Below are 16425 nucleotides of genomic sequence, written 5' to 3'. Positions count from 1 at the left end.
AGTGTTTTGATGTAATTAGTTAAATACGTAAAACAAAGTGTTATTGATTGACTTGAGTGATTTTGAAATTTATTTGGAACATACGTAAATAATTATAAAAACAAGCAGACAGACAAAAAAAAGAAATATTTACAGACAACAAAAAACACAAAGTTAAAGAAATTACCAAACACTTGATGACTTGGTTTAAATATTTTGAAAGAAGTCAGAAGAAGTACAACCTTTTTTTGGGATGATGTCTTTATTTCAAACATGTTAAATACAACAACAAAAAACAGTATTAAAAACATATCATTAACAAAAGAGAAGGAAAAAAAAAGACATAATGAATTTTCTAAATGTGCTAAAGGGAGCAGGAAAAAGTATAAACTTATTTAACCCTTTGAAACCAGTTTTCTTGTGCTGCTGTCACAAATATTTAAACCTTTTGAAAACGTGGGTAAAAAGGAAATGACAAACTTGGCAAAAAATGTCCCACAAACTGGAAGATATTTTACCCTAAACATTTGTCGCTGTTTTTAGGATTATTAGGAAAATAATCCATGATATAGGGAAACATGTCCATATTTATAATTGTAATTCAATATTTAAAATTATGAAAAATATATAATTATAAAATTGTTTTTTTAATATAGCCTACTTTTCTTTTTAATTTTCCTGTAATTTTCTCGTAGCTTAATCTTATTCTAAGAAAAGTGCTCTTGCTCAATGGCACATCAACCAAGCAATGCTACATACACCAGCCATTCCCAGTTTAACCAGCTTCCTTATGCTCAGATATTTCCCTCATTTGACCTCCACTGCCGCAGTCAGCCAACTCGGATAGAGAACAGGGGTTCAAAGCCAGTCCGGTCAGAGTTTTCCACAAAAATCTCAGTGGTAAACAATAACTCTTCAGTAAGGAGCCCGAGGAATCCACAGCTAAGAATTTGCATCAGTTTCAGGAGAAACATCTTCTGCCAAACAGGGTCATGTCTGGAATTTGCTGATGAGCAGTTCTGCCTGCTCCCAGTCACCTTCTTCCTCCCCTTCATCCTCTTCTTTTTTTCCATCACCCCTGTTTCCTCACTTCCTTCCTCCCTTTCTCTCAAACTCCCATCTCCCTTTCCCGTTAATCACACCACTCTTTCTCCTCACTCGCTACACTTGGGTAAGAAAAGAAATGAGACAATATGTATGTTGTTATGGCCGACCAGAAATTCAAATTCCAGCAGCATACCAGCGCAGCTTAACATTCTCTTGGGTTTGGATCTCCCCACTTCCTCTCCCTTCCTTCCCCCAACCCCTATCCCAACATACTCCTCGCTGCTCCCTCTGCACTTTTTCACTCCCTCTTTGTTTCCCCAAACTGTATTCTTCCCATCATCAGATGAACGTGGGATCTCGTCGTCAACACATCTACTGCTTTCGTTCAGTGACGCTGACTTTAAAAAATAAATGGACATTTAATTCTTTTTAAAGAAAGAACAAAAATTCACAGGCCAAAGCATTAATGTTTTTTTTGGGGTTTTTTTATTATGTATATTCTTTATTTTATAGCCTTTTTTTATGATATCCTCCAGAGGCTCATTTGATGCTTCTGTTTTAATGTCGAACTTTACAGTAGTCTAATGCATTGTTTTTTTAATCTGTAGCCTAAAGCACTTTGAGGATTTAGGGAAAGTGTTTTATTGTTATTAGTTATAGTAGTAGCATCAGTAGTGTTATTTATGGTGCATTGAGGAGGTTTGCATGCGGTGATTATGAAATGTCAGGTTGAATTCGATGTTTCGGGGATAAAATATGGTAGGTTATATAGTGGATAACTGAGACTGAGAATCTACAGCCATAATGGCAGCTTGTAAAGTGATTTATGTTCGTTAATTATCTTCAAATATAAACTATCCAGACAAAGAGGTGGTGGTATACTCTACATGTGATAAAGTTGATCTACCTAAACCACGTTTCCATCATAAGCTTTCAGTGAGGTACATTTGGGACCAAAAGTAACACAAACAAAGAGTTACGTAAAGCGTAACGCCACATTTAGACGAGAACAGCCCTACTAAAAATGGAAGTCTTTCCTTTGCGTTTAAAAAAAAAAAATGTTCAAATGATAACATTGTGAAAAAAATCCTTGTGTACACAGATCCGCAAAAACAACCAAAAACGCAGTAGCATGCCAGGCTAGTAGTTAGCGATGTAATGTAACTTCACCTAAGAAGAACACCACGCGCCTGCGCGTTAAGTCGTTCTTCTACAGGGCGGTGAATATAAACAAACAAGACGTCGATGGCGAATGCACTGCACACGAACTGCAGCGTTAATAAACTCAGTAGCATCAGTGAGAGTTTCTCTATTGGGTACTTATAAATAGCGGGTTTGTGTATTGACTCCTTGTCAGGCAAGAGCGGGGGTTTATTCTGCCCGAGCACACTGAACGAAACTCCGACAGTCCAACATTTTCTCCAAGTGAGGATTAATTTACAGCTTAAAAGTTGGCGGCAGTCAGCCCAGTTAATTTAGTTATTTGTTGTCAGTCTACAGCTGAGGCTAAAGGCAAAAAACAAATAAACAAACAAACAAACAAAACACCAACAAAACAACATCCTTTCATTCTACAGTTAAAGTTTACTAATGTTCGAAAAACTTGTCACACTATGAACAGTGGTTAAACCAGTCACAGCTCAGCCTTGAGCTTAGAGTGCTGATTCTCTACTGACCAATGAACACACTTCATTTCTAGCTCCACCTTTTAGTACTGGATCAGTGTTTTAGTTACCTCAAGCAGAGAGGTGACCCGAAATGGGAACAATTCCAGAGGTACTAAAGGTACCATCCATAACTTTTCACAATGGAAACGCAAAAAAAAAGGTGTACTGAACCGAACTGAATGGACCTGCTAGTGGAAACACCCCATTTGAGTACCAGATCTATGTGCTAGTTACCCCAGTAGAGGGGTGACAAAATATCGTGATAGTAAGGAATGGTTCCATTGATACCATCCACAACTTTTATCAATGGAAATGCAAAATATGCGTATCACACTGAACTGAACCGACTTGCTGGTGGAAAAGCAGCTTTTGTACTGTGTGTTCAGAGAAGTGTCCTCAGTATATTTAAAAAGAAGTGTTGTACGTCTGTATGATTACAGTAAGAGGTGCTTAAAACCATTGTTGAGGACAGGAGGACAATAGGATTATATTTACATGAGTCTGCTCTATCTCTCACTTTTCTTGCTGCCTGAGTCTCTGTTGCCCTCCCATGCGCTCAGCCTGCTGCCAGCCTACTGGGACAATGCTCTTACATAACCAATCCTCCTCTGTAATCCCCGCCTGTGTAGCCCCTCCCACCCTACCCACACTCCTCTCTTTCTCTCCCAATCTATTCCCCTACTGATGCTGCTGGTGGAGGTGGGGGGACTCCCTTATGTCCAGATTACTATGGAGGAAACAACATGACCTCTTAATCTTAATCCCACTCAGTTACATGTATCAAGACTCAATCACATGGCTTCATTCTCAACTACTGAGCCACTGTGGTTTTTTTTCAAGCTTAGACCATCGCTTTGTTGTAATTTGCTGTTAAAAATGATCATAGCCACCCAAAATCTCATGCTCATAATTATTAGAATGAACCGTTTTCTTCATTTTCTACGCCCACTAATAGGCGACAGATTCTCACAGGATTAGGGGTTATGGGATGTGTAGAAGCACTCTTCTCAAGGTTGTTTTTAAAGTCTTTTTGACATTTTTCCTTCACACATGATTTAAAAGGTTTATTTATTTATTTTCATTTAAACACACAAACTTGTCCTTTAATAAACAATACAACACAAAGACATTTGTAATGCACTTATGACAAAAGCAATGACTATGAATTGGAGAAGTGACAGAAAAATTATGTCAAAGCACAGTGAAACGGAAACAGCACTGCCTTCATTCTCAAGGGACAATGCATGTGTGTGTGTGCGTGTGTTGGAGAAGGTGAGAGTTTTTATTAACCCTTTAACATCAGGATCGGCATCAGTTGTCAAGTGCTGCATTCACATACCTTTCAAAAGTATGCATATATATAATTTGCAGCACTTTGTTACTGCCATTTCCTCATTTGCTTTTATTTTTGCTTTTCTTTTTTGTTACTGGTTTTCAGATAATTGTCTTGTTAATTTGTGGGCTATTTCTTTTTGAGTTGATCATTGCCTTCTTCTTATGATTTTGCTCAGGTTTCAAAGGGTTAATTCTCATCTGAATTAACTAAGCACAATGAAAGTAGGGAAAACAATGTAAGGCGGGAATTTATGCAAAGATTTATTTTAATATCATTTGGTAACTATCGATTTGTGCCCATTTGGAGGCTTCGGTGAGCGATTCGTGCAGAGCGCGCTCCCGCGACAAACTTCAACAACTGTGCGCGCTCCGGTGCGGCTGGTACTTAACGCCTGGCGTCTCGTCTCTGTTACCGGAGCGGTGCGAGTGTGTATCCCGAGCTAACGAATGACACGATAAAGAGGGATCCTGTGTCTATCACCTCGCCATACATTCACCCGGTGATCTGCAGTGAACTGGAGGATATTTCGCCCGAGGTAAGCGGGTGTGCCGTGGCGAGTGAAACATCGGTTTTTCGAGTGGAGTGTGTGTTGGGGGGAAAACAACAGCCCCGCTGTAGCAGACGTTAGCTTCCTTCATTAGCGCGGTGCTAATGTTGGCTGCTAGCTAGCTGTGCTTGGCGAAAAAAGCAAGCTAGCTGTGTCGGTAGCTTGTTTGTTGTGGTGACGTTTTAAAATGCATGTTTGTCTGCGGTGTGCAGTCGAGTGACATGGCCGGTGAGCAAACGTTGTTGTCACTGAACGGTGCATGAAAAAGGTTTCTTAGCTCGTTCACACACACACACACACACACACACACACACACACACACACACACACACACACACATGCTAAGCTAACAAGTCATCGATTCAGCTAGCTACTATGCTAAGGGGTTCTGCTTTACGGCAAGACAAGGCCTTGTGTGTCTGTAACAGTTGATGCTAGCTAGGCTACGCCGTTGTCTGCCTTGCCAGACAAGGCCATTTTGCTTTGAAAGCAGGTTAGTTCAGGTCAACAGAAACTCGGCACGGTTTTGTTGTGTGTAGCAACGTTACCAGCATAACCTGGTTTGGTCGTGGCTGTAGAGGAAGTGATGACTTATGTTTACTCAAAGTAACGCCAACGACTGCTGTCACCGTGACTGTGTGTGTGTGTGTGTGTGTGTGTGTGTGTGTGTTTGACCTGTCTCAAAGGGGAGGACGAGTGAATGTCAACTTTTAGTTATTATTGTCCCTGAGATTGTTCCGGTCTGCTTTATTACACGTTTAACTCCGTGTGCATTGTGAGTGCAGCAGTTTAGCAAGTTACGTTATCCCTGTTAGCACCTGTAGATGTGGAATAAACTGTGCTGTCAGACACTAAACTGTAACTGTAATGGCAGGGCTGTGCAAAAACTTTTTGAAGGGGGTCAGATTAGATAATGTGAAAATACCTAGAGCCTGTTGCTTCTGGCATCATATGGGTTACCACAACGTGCAATTCTATTATAATAACGAGGCTTTTATCACAATGTGCAATTATCTATCTGCAATTTGTGATAATATTATTTTTGACTAGAGGTTGATAGATTATCGCCTAGCCGATTATTGGGGCTGATATTTGGCATTTTGACGATTATCTGTATCAGCATTTCATTTTAATGGTCACTGAAAAAAAATAAATAAAAAGAGCAAAGTCAGTGTCAGCATTAGGAGGACTCTTACTTTGTAATATGACTTGTAATATACTTTGTAATATTTTTTTAATTAACATTTTCACATGACTTAATAAAAAACAATGCTGGGAATTTGCTCTATATAAGATTTTGAACATTTTAGTTTTCATTTGCTAGAGGCATTAAAAACAAAGTTTTGTGTTGGAGTTTGTTATATTTATATGACAGTAGCTATTTTACTGTACTGTAACTGCAGTTTAGTCGATAATGTTGTATTTTAGAAGTTAACATTAGTTTTAAGGACATTTAAAAATATCAAGATTAGGGCTGGAACTATTCATTTTTCAGAGCCGCAATTATTAGTAGTTAATGGGACTGATAATCGATATTTGTAATCGATATGCATTTACAATAATGAAAATATTTCTGTCAATACTAAGATTTTGGGAAAAAGTTCAATTAACTACTGTTATAATACCATTTGATAAAATAGGATTACAAGGAAGTTAAAATACTCTATAATGAAATTTTAAAAAGCATTGTTGTAATTGAGTAATTTAAAGCGGGACCCATGGCGCTTTTATAATGAAGGACCCGGCTCGTCTCAGAAGTGTTGATGTTTTTGCTGTGGACTTGAAGCTTCCAGTCAACAGTTGGATGCCCCTGCACCTTTAACTGTGATGATAATTCACTGTAAGCTGGAAACTAACAGCTCTCCAGTTGATATATTAATGGTATTTGCAAGTTGCATTAGTGCTCCATGGTCCCAAAAATGAAGCTCAACAGTTACTGTTTGGAGCTCTGCAAAAGCCCTGCTTTCAGTCTGTGTGTGTCTGTGAGAGAGAGAGAGTGAGAGAACCTAAACGCTGGTGGCTTATGAAAACAACATGACAATTTAAACTCGCTGTTCCTTGCCATATATCGCCCACCCCTAACTGTAACTGTAATGGCAGGGATGTCAAAAATATTTATATATGAACTGGAGAGATGTTGGTTTGTTTCCAGCTTACAGTGAAATAATCATCACATTTAACCGTGCTGCTGTCACAGTCTCACTTAATGAGTAGTAGTGGCTGTAGTGTGAACAGGTGAGCCTTTGTGGTTTTCTGTCTGCAGAGCCCCAATCGCAACTGTTAAGTCACAACTTGTGACTATGGAGCACCAGTGCAAAATGGAAATATTTGCATTATATGAATTGATTATTGAGCCACTACAATAAGGGCTGTAACGTAATTCGTCCTTATTTTCCACATTTTGAGTGCCTGGATTTTTTTTCCTGTCTATACTGTTGTTTCCCATTTTCTATGAGCACCTGACACAAGACTACATTTGATTATACAGAGCAACCAGTCAATTTCTCATTGTGTTGATCATATTGTATAATTTGAAAGACAATGCGGTTGGGCCCTTGGACAGACTTTGAAGATGACTGGGTAATGGGATCCCAGAATGACCCTATGATTAAGTTACTTCAGTCAAGAAAGCAAGCCTCATTAATGATGACTTTTGTTTGTTATTCTGGCTATTAGGATCTTTGCTCAGTTTGAGGATAGATGGATCTGTGCTGAAAATTAAGTGAGGTCACCAAAAGACAAAGCGCACAGTCAGTTTTTCGGGGCTAAAATGTGCAACATCACTTGAAAAGCTTTTAAATGTCTGGAAGTGACTCCAGTGTCATCATCAATGCAAAAAAGCTTCTGCTACATTTTTTCCGAGTGTGATTATGGGGGTGTATTATCTATGAATGCATCCTCTCAGTGTCTGCATGCTCTGGACTGTGTGTATCACAGTGCATTGAGATCCATTACCAATTGTAAGACCTTTATTTATCACTGTATCCTGTGTGCTCGGGTTGGGTGGCTGTCTTTAAAACTTTTTTTTTTCATTGGCATTATAATATTAACAAAGTTGTTCTTGGTCTACTTCCTGCATATTTATATGTCTACATTAATTTAAAAAATGGAAATGGCTATGCTCTCCATTCACAGAGCTTGCTCCTGTTGTGTATATCTAGGGTTTATATGGAGTTTGGCAAAAGAGCCTTTATGTGTGCAGCTCTTTATGGAATCCTCTGCAGACTGACTTAAAGCTGCAGACTTTGGTTCCTCTTGGCTGTTTCAATGCACTGTTGCATGACTTTTGTGTGTCATCTTCTATATGCTAATGTCCCGTTGTATCTTAGCTGGTCTTAATTTTTTACGTAAAGCATATTTTAAATGACCTTTTAGCCCTTCTTTGCAGTAATGTCATTTTGTGTCCTTTTTGTGTTTCATGTTGCATATTTTGATTTTTTTACCTTTTTCCTAGGTTGTCTGTAACTTATGTTGCTCTTGAAAAATTGATTTTTAATTTCAAGGGTTTTTTTTTGTTGAATAAAGGTTAAATAAAATAAAAAATAACATGCTCCAGATGTAAAATTGCTGCATCATAAAAGGCACAGACTGGGGCTATATCTTGGGTTTGTGAGTTTGAAAACTCTTGCTGTTGGCCTGCTCGGTGTGGTGATGGGAGATTATTTATTTGCAGTTTGGAAAATAAAATGAAAGGTTCTTCTTAAATCCTTTAGAGGTTTTCAGTGTCTTAACACAGAGGAGAAGAATGCTGGTTTGAGATACATGCTTGAGCAGAAAGATGTTCACTTGCAAAATGCAACACTTTTAATGTGTGATTGTGTTAGTACTCAAAGGACATGATGGCGAGCCTATTTGTTCATGTTTTGTGATCACCAGAAATGACTGTGAATGGTGTAGTAATGTTGCCTCTCAATACATAAAAAAGACATCTATAGAGCTCAGACTGCTACAGAGGTGGTAAGCTCTGCTAAACCAATTTCCTGGGAAAGAGCCTGAGTCAGTGTTAATGTTGTTTAGTGTTCATGAAATATTTGACTATATCGTAGCGCTAGGTGATAAAACTATAATTATCTCAATATGATTTTCCTCAATAGTGATATGATAAATGTTTGATAAATCCTTCATATAAGTAAACCACTCGTATGCCTGCAGAGGGGGTGGGTAATTAGGGGTTGACCGATATTGGTTTTTCAGGATGATACTGATTATTAGTAGTTAATGAAACTGATAACTGATTTAGAGCAGATATACATTTACAATAAAACAATAACATCTTCCTGTCAAAATTTAGAATTTGGAATGTAACGAACTCCAACACAAAACTTTGTTTAAATGCCTTTAGCAAATGTTCTAAACCGAAACTTTCAACATCATTTACAGCAGGTTCCCAGTAACTTTTTTTTTATCATTTCACGTGAATATTTGAATGAGAAATGAATAAAAAAAATACCTCCCCGTGATTTTTACATAGTAAAATTCCTCCAATGTTGACATTGTCTTCGCATTTTTTGATTAATTAATTTCATCAGCGATCATTTAAATGAAACGCGGATACAGATACTCAATGAAATGCCAAATATCGGCCCTGGTAATTGGCCGATAATCTGTCAGCTCCTAGCGCTAATGCACCTTAAACACCAATTAACACCTGCCATAAACTAGAAGACAAAGAAGAAACAGTAGTAGTAGGATGATTACAAGTAGTAGTAGTAGTAGTAGTAGTAGTAGTAGTAGTAGTAGTAGTAGTAGTAGAAGTAGAAGGCTAGACAGTACAGTACATACTGTAATGTTCAAACACTGCAACAACATTAAACACATGCATTAAGTTATTTTTAGTATAGTTGTTGTGACCATGGATAATGTCACACCAAGACTGAATCTGCCACATAACGTCAGCTACAGGAGCTGTATTGTTGACTCATCTAATGCTATTAGCGAGTTAGCAAGTTAATATGAATTAAAAAAAAACATTTCCTCATTTGTGAAGATGATTTCTGTCTGAGTCACATCAGATAGACCTTCATTACTACATCAAGACGTCATCAAAGTCCTTCTTCTGTTACTGTTTTGATTTAGAAATGGCAGAAATGACAAACTGAAGGTGTAAAACTTGAACAGAATGAACTGACAACAGTTAAGACTTTTGTTTTCTCTATTCTGTTTACATTGTCAGCTTTTTTTAACCACCTGTGTAAAGAGGTTCGTCCAAACCTTGATGTCATCCCTGTTTGCTGGTTATGTAGAAGCCATTAATGGCACACAAATAGTGCTTTTAGTGATGTTTATTACCATTGATTTGATCATTACCGACGGCTTATTAGATTAGTGTTGTCAAAAATATTATTTTATCAATACGTATTGATCGTGAATATTTGAAAAATTTATCACTAATTTTCCACCACATTGATATACCTGATGGCAGAAGTATTTGTCACATAATTTTGCTGATGGGTTTTTAAAAAATGACAACCAGCTAATTTCACCTTTGGTACATCCACTTTCTCAGTCAAAATAAAACAAAAAGATTATTATTGTTATTGGGGGAAACCTGGATCAACATAACTTTTCTTGTGCTGCATATATATGCATATATATATATTCTAATAATAGGTTTAAATTATGTTAAAAAATATATATTCATATATTAGCACTTTTCTTTTTTGTTTTGTTTTGTTTTGCTTTTTTTTTGCTCATTTCAGGAATTTTTGGGGTTTTTTGCTAACTTTTAGGGTCATTTGTTGGAAAATCATTGCCTTGCCTTCTTATGTTATTGAAAGAGATCACACAAATTTGCTCAGGTATCAAAGGGTAAATTATGGGGGGAAAAAATCCTAATTTTTGGCTGTTTAACTTTCTACAGTCAGATAACACTGCATCCACCAGTATACTCAGCAGCAGGGCTGTTGTCCTTTTGATGTTTTACTCCAAATGTAGATTCAGTCTTCATTCATTTAAGCTCAAGACAGGTTTGAGAGCTGCATAGCACTGATAAGGAGAGAGGTCGTCCCGTTTGTTGTGTATAGGGATAGAAATTGCAACACGTCTGCTCACAGGTTGTAATAATGTTTGCATGCATTTTGATAAGGTGCAGCCAGGTTGTTTAGTTCAGTTAATTGCACTATAATATTGGCTTTAAAATGAAATATTGGAATCGGCCAAGATGCTGACATATTTTTCTTATCTTGCACAATGAATGAATATTACATATGGTAAAAAGCATTGTATTTTATGTCTCCATCTGCTGGTGGGTCGCCACAATAAGAGTACTCATAATATGATGTTAATTTCACTATTACAAGAGACTTGGTGTTCACTAAAATTTGGTGGAATAAAAAGTGGAATATTTATATCTGTATCGGTTATCGGCTACGTTAGTTTTTATATATCGGCAAAAAATCTAATATCGTGCATAGGTTGTTTGCACGTGAAGTCACGTCACAGCAAAGAACTGCAGATGGGGGACGGGAAGTGATTTCTGCACGTAGAAGCGCTATAAAAATGTCAAAGTTTTGTGCTGTGCCAACTGGTCAAATCGGGCAAAAAGCCAAGAGCTACTTTCAAGGAATTTCAAAAAACTGACAGAGAAACGGCGGATCAAAAACCTCTGCCTAATTTCTGGAGGAGCGGAGTCAGACGATGCACATGTATGTTTTGTATGTCACATTTTCAGCTGTGTTTCTGAACACCCGAGAATGGTTGACCCAACAGAACAAGGTAGAAAACGGTAGCTAGATAGCCAGCTAGTGCATAGCCTGATGATAGTGTTGCATCCATGCATGTAAAGTTACTTTAGAGCTGAAACAGCAGTATATAAAAAGACAGTCATTCTCAATTAAACATACTCACCTGGGCAAAAACAAGACGGCAGCCATTCAATGCTGCTTTTGATCCGATGTCGTTGACCCAGCCACACACAAAATAGACTCAGTACTCTTTTACGCCTTCAATTGGCTAGCCGGGTGGTAGGAGGTCTGCAGGACCAAGTCATTTGGGATATCAAGCGCCTCCACACCAGGCAAAACAGTCAACCCGTGGGAAAAACAACTTTTCCACAAAGTATAGGGATTATGTCCAATATGATTAGAAATTTTCTGTTAATACCTGCTGAGTGTAGGTCCATCTAAGGCTTTATCGATATCCCATTCCTCCATTACCAACAATTCCCAACCGGTGTTTTTCACTTCCTGCCCCCCATCTGCCTTCATCATCGGGATCATGTGACTGCAAACAAGCTGTAGCATCATTGGGAATTGTTAACTCACCAACACAACATAGTGATTTTGCTCCACTGAAACTGCAGTAAAGTATATTCAGGATCCAGACTTCACACATTTACAACCAAGTCACAGATGTGATTGTAGGAATAAATCCAGGTTTAGCCAGTTCTCCAGACCCAAATGGAAACCTGCCTGCTTGACTACGAAATCCTAGAGGAAGCTTTTTCCTTTAAATGACTTGGACGCTCATACGGCATATGTTCCTTTATTCTGACTGGCCTCTGCTCAGGTTGAAGTTGGGTGAACAGATGCTACAAAACTAATAGGGAATTGGGGATGTTGATCCGTCTGTCAGTACATGCCCTTGGAGTCTTGAGATCTCATGAGTGAACATAAGCAAAAGCACACACACATATGATCCATACCAAAAAGAGCGGCTTCTTGGTTTTTGCTGAGTGTGCTCTATACAGTGTCTGTTGTCTGTAATGCAGCAGCAGAGATGAACTTGTTTTGACCCGAGGGTTTTCCGTAGCTTTTAAGAGGCTTAGTCGTGCAGTAATGTAGCCACCGGGGTAGTTTTCATATGTGGATGGATGTTGACAGATGCCAAGATGACAGGGATTTATGTCATGGATATGAAAGACTCATCCTCATAAAATCCTCATACTTGGTAAAATGCAAGAACGTAAAGGTTTGCTTTTTCATATTTTGTTTAGTTGGATGAAACGGTAATTTAGCTCAGTTGTAGTGGCTCAGACTCAGTGTTTGTAGCACGATTGTAAATGTTTGCAAAGATAATGGGATGTATACTGATGTATACATAAGTATGTATTTGGGAAAGCAGGGAAAAGGATTGAATTTCTTTTTAGTTAGAAAATATGTAAATGTATATGTTAACAGCAGCTCATGGGCCGCGGTGTGAGACCAAACAATGTAACTAGGGCTGCAACTAACAATTATTTTTATTGCAAACTAATCTGAAGATTATTTTTGCAATTGATCATTTGGTCTATAAAATATCAGAAAATAGGAAGAACCGCCTGCACGTTTTTCTTAATCTTAAGTTCAAACCAAGTCCAAAGACTTTTAGATTTTCTGTAGTATATGACAAAACGGTGTTTCCCCTTTCATTTTCTATCTAATGTATTCATTTATAGCTCATTTTTTTCTTATTTACTTTACCAAGTTAAGTCTTGTAGAGCCAGCATGAGTATTGCCTCTGACAGCTGCGTTGAATCAAAGCCCGTCATTCTGTGGTGAGTCCTGTGCTACTAGTCGGGATGCAGTCTCAGCAGAAGAGATGGTAGTGCTCCGGCTGGTATGGCCAGTAGCAGGCTATCGTTTGCTTCCTTGCCACTGATGCTAGTTTCATATTGTGTTCGTCTAATAAATGCAGCTATTTTTGTCTGCTTTTCAGGCAGTTGCAGTCGACATTTCTCTAAAAAAAAGCTGCAAATGCTCACATTTGAAAAACGTCATGCTTACCGACAGGTTTGAGGACAGTTAAGCGGTTTCATTTTAAGCTCGCTGTTGAATGTTAGCTTCTGCTGCTGTTAGCTCAAGCTACCTGGGCAGAGGGTGAACTGACTGTTTGCTGGGAGGAGAGCTGCTACAAAGCTACAGGACAGACACACAGAATCTCATAAATGTAACTCTGAAATTTGTTGGAGTTAGTATGCGAGTTTCATTTTCTATGGTATGCATAGAAAATGTTTATCTATGTGCTTTAACAGTATTTCTTGCCATAATAGATGTGTCAGGCAGTACTCTGTTGTGACATTTCAGGTGGTGGAATAGTTCGGCCATAATTTGACTTTGGCGCTTGAGTGATGTTTATTAATGTAATTGTGCTTGAATCTAAAGAAATAACACACTTGATGAGGCACCTTTGCTTCAGCACCAGATTTGAAGTTTGTTTCATAAACCTCACCCTCACATCCTCACCATTATGCAAAAAACCTGGTTGACTCATCTTGTATTTAAATTTCATGTTGTGCCTTTGAGCTGCATCGGCATGCTGCTGCTGTCACATGACTACCTGTGTGTGCTTGTGCACAAAATTGTAATCGATTTTTATTTTTTCTCACTGGAAATGGTAAAGTTAAGTCTTAACACTACTTTGAAGTGGAATTGTGATTCTATTTCTAATTTTAGTGTTCTGTACTTTTACTACAGTGCTACACTATGTGGATTAAAGAGCAATATCTGAAGAAAACATTTTACTTTTTCTTTGTTGAAGAACAAATGCTGCATTAAGTAGATTTGAGAGCTGTTTCTCAAGACATATTTTACTTTGTTTAAATTATTATTTTGTTGAGAAAAAGGCTCACGAAGTGGAACTAAGAGCAATTTCTAATGACATTTTAGTTTGTTTACTAGGCTAAAAAAAAATACCAACCAAATTGCAACCATTGAGTTTCAAAATCTTCCATTATGAGACCACTTACCATTTCAGATGCTCAATGAAACTGATTTAGAACACCGGACACAGATTATGGTATTGTGAATCTGTCTGAGTTTTTTAAAACTTAGCAAACTATAAAGTGGAGGCACACCGACTCTCTCTCACTTCTCATTAAAGCTCGGCGGAGAAAAGTGTCTCTTTCTTTCTCTCCTGAAGCTAAATGTGTTGGGGCATCTCTCCCTCACCACAACACGCGGTCTCTCCCTATCTGACAGTGAAGCGGAAAGTACATGGGTCTCTCCCTCAATCATGTAATGGTGAAGCTCTGGAGCGCAAGGTGTAGGCACGGTGTTTGTCATCCTCCCTCCCAAACGACATGAGTCTGGACAGACATAGAAGTGGTTGGCGGAGGCTCACAACCACAAGACAGTAATTCTAGCTTACTGTCCTGGCACAACATCAGCAGCACATGTCCAGTGAACAGAGCTCAGCTCCTCCTCACAATAATGACAGCTGTTCCTGCCTGCCTGACTGTGTGTGTGTGTGTGTGTGTGTGTGTGTGTGTGTGTGTGTGTGTGTGTGTGAGAGAGAGAGAGAGACTCATTGACTCATTGGCTCAGTGAGGTAATTCTAGATCTGTTACTAATGCCAAAGGGAGTCCCTGCTTGCTTTATTGCTCTGGGTGCATGCATGTGTGTGATTATTTGTATGCATGATGCGCATCCATGTCTGCTCATTAAAACAGAAGGTGTGAGGCTTCATGCATTTAGTGTGTGTGGAGTTAAGGTTTTCCTCTGCTCTTATATCACAGCTCTGTGTGGCTTCTCCATGGTAACAAGCTGCTAAGCTGCAGTTACTCAGTTGTTTTTCCTGCTGTGGAAAAGATGTGACTGCCAAAGCAAAAGAAGTTATGTTACCCCCTAAAGGAAATGCTCATGTGTCTTTGTTTCATTCAGGGATTTAATTTGGGGCCACGACTGGCTTCTATACACATTACCAGTGACGTTCCAGCACTGTAAACTAACACAATGTCTGTAGTCTAAATGTATAGTGATGTTCTCTATGACTACTTGCAAACAGTGTAACCTAGGTTTGAGGGTCAGCAGAGTGTAGTTAAAAGGGAAATTGTCATTCAACTAGTTCCCAAAGTCTCCAGTCATTAAGCAGGTTTGTTGATCTGAAGCAGTGATATTGAACCTGCAGTCTGTGGACCACATTTGGTGCCTAATAGGGTGCCAGGTGGCCCCCCAACCATTTTCTAATTCACAATAAAGAAAAATAAAGTGATTGACACTTGGAATTGTTGTACTTTTAGAATATGTAAGGTGTCAGAGTGTATAAAACAGCATCAAAATAAAGCTTGTTTATTAAAAAACGTGCCAGCAGAGGATCCTCTTCATGTCCCAACAGAGGTCCTAGCTAAGCCCCTAATGTCCTAAAATCCTAGCAATGTCCTAAAATCCTAGCAATGTCCTAAAATCCTAGAAATGACCTAAAATCCTAGAAATGTCCTAAAATCCTATAAACATGAATGGGTCTGCTGTGACTGGCCCCTGGCCTCTTGTCATTCAGCAAAAGTGCCCCCAAGCAAAGTAAATTGAGTGTCCCTAATCTAGATCAGCAACTATCAGCAACTGAGGATTAACCTATAATCGATCCTTTGCTCTGACTAATGCTCCTCAGCAATCTAAAAACTTGTAGTGACTCAAACGACCAGTTTCTGTCTTAGCTTAAGTTGAGAGTACTTTATAAACAAACAGCAGAACCTTAACCAAAATGAGTCACGACTGCACCTGAGCGTGACAATCCTGAATCCAGAAAATGTGGGCAACAGGTGCCACTTCCTGATGCACTGCCTTCTGTTTGTTAGTGAGTGGTTTCCTCTGTTACCTTATCTACCTCTGTGCCAGATGGGAGTACCTCTCATTAAAAGTGAATTGGCTCCTTACTGTTACATGCAAAACTTCCATTGGCTCTCTCACGTTACACAATACACAGTAGTCACAGAGTAGTCTAACTTTTCTATGTTGGAACAGTGACACTGACAATCTTCAAGCTTCAGACAAGGATTGTAGACCTGAGAGTTATCAGAATTACTGGTTTTGGGTCAGTTGGGCAGCCTTTATTCATTTAATAGTTAGCCACTGATTTGGATCCCAACCTCTGATAGTGTCAGCATCAGGTGAGAGAGACACTGTGAACCCTGGAGCATCAGCTCTAGGTGAGGG

General features: G+C 38.8%; 1 protein-coding gene across 1 annotated transcript in view; it reads left to right on the top strand.

Moving 5' to 3' along the window:
* Window positions 1-4391: 4391 nt before the first annotated feature.
* siah1 (siah E3 ubiquitin protein ligase 1) overlaps window positions 4392-16425 on the top strand; it is a 37161-nt gene continuing 25127 nt past the window's right edge. Inside the window, exon 1 of the mRNA XM_042496501.2 lies at window positions 4392-4564. The gene's annotated coding sequence lies outside the window, so the exon portion shown is untranslated. The remainder of the gene's footprint in view (window positions 4565-16425) is intronic.

The sequence above is a fragment of the Plectropomus leopardus genome, chromosome 7, assembly GCF_026936395.1.
Source record: "Plectropomus leopardus strain MGB_pleo_1.0 chromosome 7, ASM2693639v1, whole genome shotgun sequence".
NCBI lineage: Eukaryota > Metazoa > Chordata > Actinopteri > Perciformes > Serranidae > Plectropomus > Plectropomus leopardus.
Note: the sequence above shows the minus strand (reverse complement) of the source record. Positions and strands in the feature narration are given on the sequence as shown.